The sequence below is a fragment of the Rhyacophila brunnea genome, unplaced genomic scaffold, assembly GCF_057557595.1.
Source record: "Rhyacophila brunnea isolate RB1 unplaced genomic scaffold, BYU_Rbru_1.0 scaffold_9, whole genome shotgun sequence".
Taxonomy (NCBI): Eukaryota; Metazoa; Arthropoda; class Insecta; order Trichoptera; family Rhyacophilidae; genus Rhyacophila; species Rhyacophila brunnea.
In genome coordinates this window covers 31,519,246-31,529,829 of record NW_028233361.1, presented here as the reverse complement: position 1 = coordinate 31,529,829, position 10,584 = coordinate 31,519,246, and the positions used below count along the sequence as shown (strand labels likewise).

General features: G+C 31.4%; 1 pseudogene; it reads right to left on the bottom strand.

Annotated features, from left to right (window-relative positions):
- Positions 1 to 4,356: 4,356 nt before the first annotated feature.
- LOC147063523 (gamma-glutamyl hydrolase-like) overlaps positions 4,357 to 10,584 on the bottom strand; it is a 23,334-nt pseudogene continuing 17,106 nt past the window's right edge.

The window sequence follows — 10,584 nt, the reverse complement described above, 5'->3', positions numbered from 1 at the left end:
GTCGTGATTATGAAGGGTGTGAGTTTATTTAAATTGCGTCAGTGCATGTGTACAATTGTTACAATAATGCGAATCACGGCACAGAGCGATGTGCTTCGGTCGAAAACTTACAATCGAATAATTCTCTTTTTATCAATCATTTTTATCAAATAATAATTATGTAATAATTAGGCTATTAACTAACTAAGTGAGAACAGATATACAAAGATTATTGTCGCGGTCATTGATTTACAAAGTTATCTATGACTTGATACCTACATGGAAATGCCTATTAATTCAATTTGTAATATGTAATATCGCCATATATCCATTTTCACTTACTATGTAAGTTACAAATAAGTATATTTGTTTTCAATCGGGCAAATTTTTATCAATTTGTTTTGAAAATGCTTGGAAGATAAACGTTTAAATTACAAAAAATATGAGAATAAAAATTCTCTTATGAGCGTCGATGCAATAATATTATCTGCATTTTATGGATAAAATTCCTATTATCTGTATGAAAGATAATATCGATTGAGTTTAATATGACTGATAAGAGTTGTGTTTAGTTACAAAGGCATGTCATTACAAAGTGGTTGTGTTTTATTAAGTGATTCATAAATTAATAAAATCATGTCTGCACCACCTCAGGATTTTGGAGGAGTGTACCAAGAAATAACTAATTTAACAAATCAAGTTTCAGAAATGTCATGGCAACTTTCGCAATTGCAACATAGTATCGACGACAAAAACTCTTTATTGGAGACACGTAACCAATTGTTGAATGACATGCAAGATAAATTGATCAGCATTGAGGCAGGATTAGATTTGAAGAAGCAGCCCTCGGAAAGCGTGTCACGCAAACCTCCAACACCTGCGCCAAGAGTGATTATGAAGCCTCTTCCACCACTTCCACGACTCTCCGTGGTAATGGAGACACTTACGCCATCTAACATAACTCCTCCAATCAGATCAACAAGTTTGCCTCCACCAATATCATTTACTAAACCTGCGGGCCCAGTGTAATCTTGTGATATTCCTATACCTATGTCAAGCATTTCTGTGTATCTTTATAATGACAATAAAAATGACGTGAATTTTATATCGATATATAATATCTTCGAAGAACTAACCTTCGGAATCATGCCACTTGTAACTATTATATGTATACTCTATGACCTCTACTGTTATACAGCCTTCACCACTTACCCTACCAAGCAAGAAGACAGCTTCATCAGTCAAAACAACTAGCTTATTTCCACTGTCCACGAGATACTTAACCCGACTTGTATATTTTTCTTCATTGTAAGAAGCATTTCTTTAGTGTGGTGTTTGTGTAGTGTGGTTATTGTTCAATTGTTTATTTATCAGTGGCGAAGGGTGGAGGTAGGCTGTTAAGATCCGCTATAAATAGTGTACACTACACTTTGTCGGCCATATGTATTTATTTTCATTGATATAAGACTACAATTTACAGATAGTGTTAGTTAGTTTTTAAAATTCAATTAAACCTTGCTAAAACCGAGCCATAAAAAACTAGTCAAAAAATACTCGTATATCTATAAAATATCTAGAATTATGCAATTAAATCATACGTAACTTTGGATATTTTATAGATAGAATATTATTTTTATCTATTATAGTTTGGTTTAGGCAGGACTTGATGAATTTAAAAAAAATGTGTCATCAGTATTCTTAATTCAAGGAAAATAAATAAGTATGAATGAAAAAGTGTGCACAATTTTGTCGTATCGCCCAAAGTATACCAAAACTATTGTGGTTTGGTTTAGGCAGGGTTTAATTGATTTTTAAAAACCAACAAACACCGTCTGTAAATTCTAGTCTTAGTTCAATAAAAACAAATACATATGACTATCAAAGTTTAACGTGGAATATTAATGGCGGATTTTAACGGCCTACCTCCACCCTTCGATTCTGTTGTTTATAGTACCCATAACATAGCTTGTCACTTCGCAAATATAAATTCCATTGTCGCTCTGTCCCACGGATTGTTCGACATAAGAATTATGGACGTTAAAATTATGATGCCATATTATTTGAAAGCACTAAGTAGTTATCACATAATAAACAGATAAGATACATTTAAATAGTTATTACAAATTTTATTATATATAGATAAAACATTCGTTTCGACAAGTGACATTCTATAAAAATTTAACTGTAGTGATTATTTTTTACTGGATGAAAAAATGGTATTGTTGAAAAAAATAGTGTAGTGATTAAAAGTTTTAAATTTAATATTTATTTTTGATATTTTAAATAATTTGTTATATAGAGCCATTATGACGTATTTTGTAATGTTCATTTAAATTATGCACCATCAGGTTTCTTTTACACATATAAGATATTTTTTAAATAAATAATAGAGCTTTTTTCAATAAGCACTTAAGTACATGGAATTTACCCTCGATAATAACTGACATTTACGTTTATCATGGTTACGTCTTTTATAAAAAATAATAAAAAATATTATTAAATTTATGTTTAAATTTCGTAATTCATAAAAAATAGTATAATTATTAACATTGTGTTATACGAGTATATAAAGGTAATTTGAGCATACACTATTCAAGGTGGAGGGTTTACAACATCTACTGACTGGCTTTCACTACAGTGATATTCAGCGAAAAACAATTTACATCAAATTTACCTATAATGCTAGAAACACATTACCATCACATCACGTCAGCTCACATGATAGAACCACAAGAACATTCAATAATAAAAACTGACTACCTACAAAAAATATATCAATTATCTGTCATTTGTAGCTCCTAGAATTGTGTATTTTTGTAAAAAAAAAAGTTATATTACGCGTGACGTTGATGATATGGCGTGATACGCGTGAAGTCACCAGTGTGGTTCTAATACATTTTGGCAGATTTTTCCGACACTATTTTTGTTTTCAGCTCAAAATGTGCTATTGGATAATATATATAGATACGTCTGATAATATTTTAAAATAATATCATGTAAAACAGTATTGTACACATTTTTCCCATGGCTCAAGTTTACGTGACATTAGTTTACGCGCTCACGTGACGTGATGATAATATGTTTCTGGCATTAATGTATTTAACGTAATCAACACATTGCTAAAAACAATAGTAAGATACTTAAGCAAATAAATATTTTTCAAATTAAATATTGTGACAATATCGGAACCGAATTCGAAGCCAGAGTAGGATTACAAACAATAAAGATTTTCAGTTGATAAAAAAAGCATTTCGACTGTGTTTAGGAAAAAGGGCGTAACCCTCGATTTTTCGAAAAGTGCTTTTATTAGATATTAACAATGTATACAACTTAATACACGTTCTGTAAAAAGGAAGTAAGCCGCAAATACCGAATTATTATCTAAATTCAGGTTTTCATTGAGCTTTAATTAAGTTTTGATTTAAAGAAAAAAGCATTTACCCTTAATTTCAATAATTTCTTTAATTATTATTAGATCAAAAAGATATTACACCAAATCATCAATCATCTTGCACCCAATGTCTGTGCCTATTTTTTTATTAATATTGATCCAAAATTCATTCAATAAACTTTTTTGCCTCTCCTGTAAAATGTGTTCTGTGAGGGTTACGCCCATAGACTATAGATACATCGTTACGCCCTTTTTCCTAAACACGGTCGATTTGTATTTGATTGAGAGATCAATATTTGTAAATAAAATAAAAAATGCATTAATGCTATGGTTTACTTCAAAGACTGAAATAACTGCATTTATTTAATAAGAATAATAATAAACCAACCCCAAACAAAAACGGAACTCTACAAAAGTAATTTTAATTGTTAAATTTAAAAAAAAAATTAACTTATTAAGTAGATAATATGTTTAAGTAATTTTGTCAATATCTTAAATTTAACAGTATCTTTCGTAATTGTCGACTATATTGTATAACACGCCACCTTAAAACTAGCCACTCTCTTCTTTTTATTTCTATGACACTATAGCTCAAATGGAGTATTGGCCTCCAACATCTTCCTCCAGTCGGTGCGATCCTCTGCTCCGTTCCGCTCCACTTTTCGACGTTGAGAATTCGTGTTGCGTGACTTTTTACCCCCAGCCTCGCAAATTCCAAACAAGTAACATTTTCGGTACTTACCCGTATCTCTGACATACGATAGCCATGGCCTACATAGTACAGTAGGTATCAGAAATTGTATGAAGATAGTGTATTTTGAATTCTGGTACAAGTGGTAGAACTCATCATTAAACTAATCACTGTATATCATTATAATCTAGTGATTTCATCTGGGAATGGCATCTGTATGTATATTGTACACCGAACAACGGAGTGGTCTGAAGATTATTTTACAAATTTATACAAACATATAGCACTGTTCATATTATTTACTATTGTGTTTTCCGGTATATGTGATTGGGACATTGTATATAAGACTTTCTAGTTCGTCATTTTTTTCTGCAAAGAAATGGTTGTTTTTTCGCGTTTCGGCAACGAAGAAATCGGCAAAAAATCTGTTCGCTATTATGGCATTTTTCGAATGAGGAACTTTATTAGATGTGTGCCATTCGAAAATACATTTTTCGGGATGAAACTGCACGCCATAAAATGGATACCTGCAAAATATACAAATGAAGTTATACTTCTTTGGCGTAACAAAACGAAAACAAAACTTGTGATAAACTAGATTCTTCGACTAGCTCTGGTGTGGTGATTTAGAATCAGGTTTACAAAATAAATAAAAGTGTTTCTTTGGTTCATCGAACTATCCAAATTATTTGTTTTTCTTATTGGTGGAGGCTTTAAATGGAGTGCCGCTGGTTTAAAATTATCTTTTTGCTTCATTCCGTATATATTAATATTATTTACTATTACTATTTTAATTATCTTGTTAAATTCTACACTCAGGGAGAGAGCCGTTTATTGGAGCGCCGCTAGTTTAACATGTACCCTTGAGACCGAAATGAATATTATGAATAACGTTAGGAAAGTTAACATAAACAAATTTGAATCCGCCTAACACAACGATAAATATTTCAAAGTATTACGCAACCCGAATGCAATAAAAATTATGTGTTACATCGCGGCCGGTCACACGCCAAAAGCGTTACATCGGCGCGTCACACGTGAAAAATACACTCTGATCTGTTAGTATAACTGCTAATATAACTTCAAAAACAAACGTGTATTTTTGCCAGAATTATTTTGATTCAACTGCTGATTATGTGAATAAAGCTCCGCACTGCAGTCGCCAGCACATTAAGTACCTCCATAGTTTTAACTCACACATTCAAGTGATACACACTCAATAATTTATAACTATAACATATACTTTACTACACATAATGAAATTAAAAAGTCAATCTAAATGTGTATAATAGTTTCTTCATTATGATTCCATTCTTATCGGTTACTATATTACTATAAATTAATAATATCTTTTTCTCTTACTTTATTGATTCCACCGTTGAAATGTACTCAAACCCATTTTTATCTGAGCTAATTGATAAACGTCTCCAGTGTTCGCATAATTTAGATTCCGAGAATCTCTGAAAATAAATAGGTAGTAGGTATATTATTATTATAAAAGTTATAAAACAGTAGTTTCAATACTATATTACCCGCAGTGAAAAATATTTGTATTTCATCATTCATTAAAATAGTTTACCTTTTCAGTTATGCAAAACCCGTGGTAATTGTATGTAATTGATTATATTTTTCGATAGAATTGATAGTATTTCTTCGGGAGCATTCTTAAACATCTTGCTCGATTTAAGCCCTGAAATAAGTTTCTAAATTAATTATATTTAAAATATTTTATATTTATTATAATTTAAAAAAAGTACTTATAATTATTTATGTTATTTATGCTATTCAACGTTATTTACTCATATGTATTGCAATACCGATTGAAAATACCAAGACCGGTATTCGTAAAATATTTGGAAAAAACAGTAGTACCTATCTACCAATAAATAAAGAAATTTCTTTAAAATATTAATATTTTATAGCACGCATCATTGCTGGTCACCAAGGACGATAAAGAGCCATGGAAATAAACCAGACATCGCGTAACCCGACAAAAATGTACAGTCCTGTTAAGCCTTTTATATTGATTAATATATTTTATTTCCACTTTCAATACCAAATTTATCGGTATTGTCAGGTTTTTAAAACCAGTATTTCGGTATCAAAAATACTTGAATACCGGTTTTGAAATACCGGTACTTCAATTACTATTTAAGCACCTCTTACTATAATTGTAACAATTTCAAATTTAAATTGTTCAATACACAAAAATATATAATATGAAGTTACAATTTAGCAATCCGATTCTCACCGTCAGTGAATTGCAAACTCAAGTATCGCGAGTAGTTCTCACATGTGTCTCGCGGATCATCTCTGTCGAGTTCTAAATACAAAAGTAGCTCGAATCCCAAACATGTGCCCCACAATGGAAAATAATTTCCTTCGTCATTCATTTGCCGCGCCATTTAGAAAATGTGCTCACCGGCATCTGCGTAGCCATCTTTCAAATGGAACCAAGTAGCGCCCCCAGGAAACAAAACGCTAGAAAAAAATTACATTTTTAATAAATATTTAAATCGACGTGTATTCGTATCTCAAAATAAACTAGATAAATAAATTCTGTCGTTCTAACAGACGCGCTCACAAAAAACTGGTTTTCCGGTCCGGATACCACTCCAAAAACTGGAACAAATACAAATTAATAAGGTAGGTAACTGAAATATTTTTTCTTCTTCTTCGTCAGGACTTGGCTATCGAACACCCTTCCTAACGAATTGGCCCCACCCCTCTCGGTATTATACGATATGCGAGACGTGTGGCCATTGGAAGACCCGCGGAACTCATAAATTTGTGCAACTATCTGAGCCATGAAATGTTTGTATTAATATTACGATGTGGTATGTTTAAAAGACAAGACAGCGCGGACGACACAAATGGATACTAACGATCCTAATAATAAAATTATGACCTTTGGTTCACGCGCATTCGATAATCACTTGTGGATACGATAGCTCGTAATCATAACTCATAGGTAAACATCCTTAGTTATACTTGCAGACCAGGTATTTATCACTAGACCCGAAGTGTGGAGTGTCTGGAATATACCTGGAAAATTGCGATATTCCTCGATTGAAACGACTATAATCCAAGAGTAAATGTGGAAGTCAATTGGAACTGCAAAATTTTGTTAACTCCACCCCCTCCTGCCGCTTTAAAAATCAATAAAAAATATTATGGATTTTTTTTTAAATGAGCCTCCCCAAACCAATTTCTATGTGCGCCCCTGCATTCTAACAATATAAGCAACAAACATAAATAAAAAATACCATACCCATTTATATTCTTTAAGGTTTTCTCATAGTAATTCTCGTCCATGCCAATCCTAAAAAAAAGTTTAATTATAAATAATATTATATTATATGAAGAAGGGTTACTTTAGCTTTGGATTATCTATTACATTTTTCCTGCAAACTTTAGTACCTACAGGGTACCCAATTTAAACTAACCATAAGTAGGTAGGTACATAATACATAAATAAATAAGTCTTATTACTCAAACATATTAAACTACGATTGCGTGGAACATTTTGACAGAAATTAATAAATAATTAGGCACCATACTTAAACGTGTATATTTTTATAAAAGGTTCCCTATCGATGTCTGTATCTGAACAATCAATCGATAACATTATCAATATTAATATTGCATATCAGAAAAAATCATCATTTAGGCTGTCGACCGATGGCGAACCACAGTCCGAATCGCAGCCACTTTCCCCCAACTGACCTGTCGTAATGGACGCTAATGGTAATCAAAGTGATAAAAGACATTTCACTAAAAGACACTGTATTCTCTGATAATGCCATGTATAATAATGTAGGCACGTCATATAAAATAATAATATAATTATTATTTATACCACTGGCGAAGGGTGGAGGTAAGCTGAATCCGAAATAAATAGTGCACACTAAACTTTCTCAATCATACGTATTTGTTTTTATTTAACTAATAATACAATGTTCAAAGAGTGTTGGTTAGTTTTTAAAGATGAATTAAACTCTGCCTAAACCAAACCATAATAGTTTTAGTATGCTATGGAGTATGGACGATCCGACAAAAATAGTGCACTCCTCTTTTTAGTGATACAGTTTTCGTTGAATTGAGAATATGTACATATTATTACAGATGGTGTTGGTTATTTTTTGATAAACCCTGGATAAACCAAACCATAATAGATAAAAAAATATTCTTCTATTTATAAAATATCCAAAATTGTGTATGATTTAATGGCATGATTTTAGATATTTTATCGGTATATGAATAGTTTTTCACTATTATCTATTATAGCTTAGTTTTACGCAGTGCTTAATTGAATTTGTAAAACTAACTGCCCATTGTAGTATCATTTCAATGAAAACAAAAATACGTATTGAGAAAGTTCCGTATGTACTATGTATGTCGGATCATAACGGCCCACATGCTCGTCGTAGGTCAAAATTGAGTTTTTATTTTATTTTCAAACCATGATCCTGGACACTCCTTAAACGTTGTAGATAACCTATTTACATAATTTTGAAGCCTTATTATCCTTTATATTTATTTCAAACATTTGATGACTGCATAAAGTATTTTTGTTACATAAAATAGTATTCTTTTAAACCTCTCGCTCTAATGTTTTAGAATATAGTCATATTTCGGTACATGGATGTGCAGTGGTGTTAAGATTTTTTACATTTATTAATTTTTAATCGCATTTATAAAACCATTAGTATAATTTATGACAAGATAATTTTAGTAAAATATTTACGATAAAAAATTATATTGATAATCTCTATGTTCCCAAATTTGATAAGAATTAGGCATTTTATTATTCAAAAAATCGGCAAGATTAACACATTTGAATATGATTCTAAAGATACTTTTTATAAGCTATGTTTTTGACCATTCAAGTGTGATAAACATCTTATGAATAATGATTGCTTTATAATAATTATTGACATAAGAATAAGGTAGTGTTTTTTTTAAATACGCCATTTCTTTTGTCATTCCTAAGTGGTTAAGCTACAACATACGGCCGTAGCCATAAATTGACAAACTATAATTGAAGTAGGGAGTGAAATAATTATGACGCGCGTGTTTGAACATGTGCCGTTTAAAAAAAATTAAAAAAAATCGGTTAGGTACATGTTCAAACACGCGCGTTAACATAATTCTACTTCCTACTATAATTATAATTTGTCAATTTATGTCTACGGCCGTATGTTGTAGCTTAACTACTGGGGAATTACATTAAATACGGATATTATTACATATCACAGTACATTATACCATTACGGTGGATTAGCTGAATAAACACTTTTCATGTATTATATTTTCGTACAACTGTAATAACAAATAATATTTCTTTTCGCTACTCAATTTAAAACGCTGATTCTATATTTAGTTTAATATGATTATGTAACAGAATTTAATGTTAATGTACTACCTTTTATTGCATAAATAACGAAGAACAATTTATCTCAATGTCACTCGAATCAGAGTACTTAGCTAGTAACTATCATGTATAATATACTATTGTACCGATACGCTACTAATAAATCTCACCCTGCTACATCGTAGACTTCGTCATTAGCATCATCTTCTACCTACACATCGAACACCACACTAGAGTGACCCCAACATGTTTAACACAAAAAATAGCAATTTTAGCAACACGAGCTCGTAGGTTATCGACGCTACGTGAAGCGATTCACCACGATTTGCCGACGATACTTTTGGAAACTAACTCACACATATGTAGACCTTTTATCTTACTCTAGCGCGTGTCGCAGAGATTATAAGGGTGCCGAATACTTTCTCACTCGCACTCATGCATCGTTTTTGTTCAGGCCTTCTACACTAACACTATTCTAATAAATTGTATTCTACATTAGATAATGCATAGTATTTCAATAATATTGAATAATACAGCGGAATGGAGTCAACTAAAATATTCTACTTTTTCGACCATGTCCGATCCTGATAGGATCATATGGGCATCCACAGAGTGGAAGTTTGTATTGACAGATTTTGTTTTTTTATGAGAAATGGATGTCAGCCACTTGCTCAACCTATTAGGTCCATACTCTGACACACACAAATTGAAAAACAATATGTGTACTTGCCAGACCCAGGATTCGAACCTGGGACCCAAATTTCTGTATTTCAAGAAAACAGTAGATTTTCAATATAAAAGATAATAATTAACCTGACAAAAATTTCGGAATCATCGAAAACTTTTAAATGTTAGTTAACGCATAAGCATGGTTTTTAATACACGTATTAAAAATTGTCTTATAAGTTTATTATATATTTTGTAATTTATAAAATAAAAATGGTTTCAAAACTCTGATCTGATCCGACTGCGGATTTGACAAAAAAAACAAATCTCGGTCAAGTGACGTCATGATTGATAGTACTCGTATATAATGCTACTCAAATCGTCGGTAATTATAACAGGAAATTAGAAAATAAACTTGTAGGCCTGTAGGGAATATTTATTACAGTTAATTATTTAAAAATACAAAAGTAGGTACCTTCATAA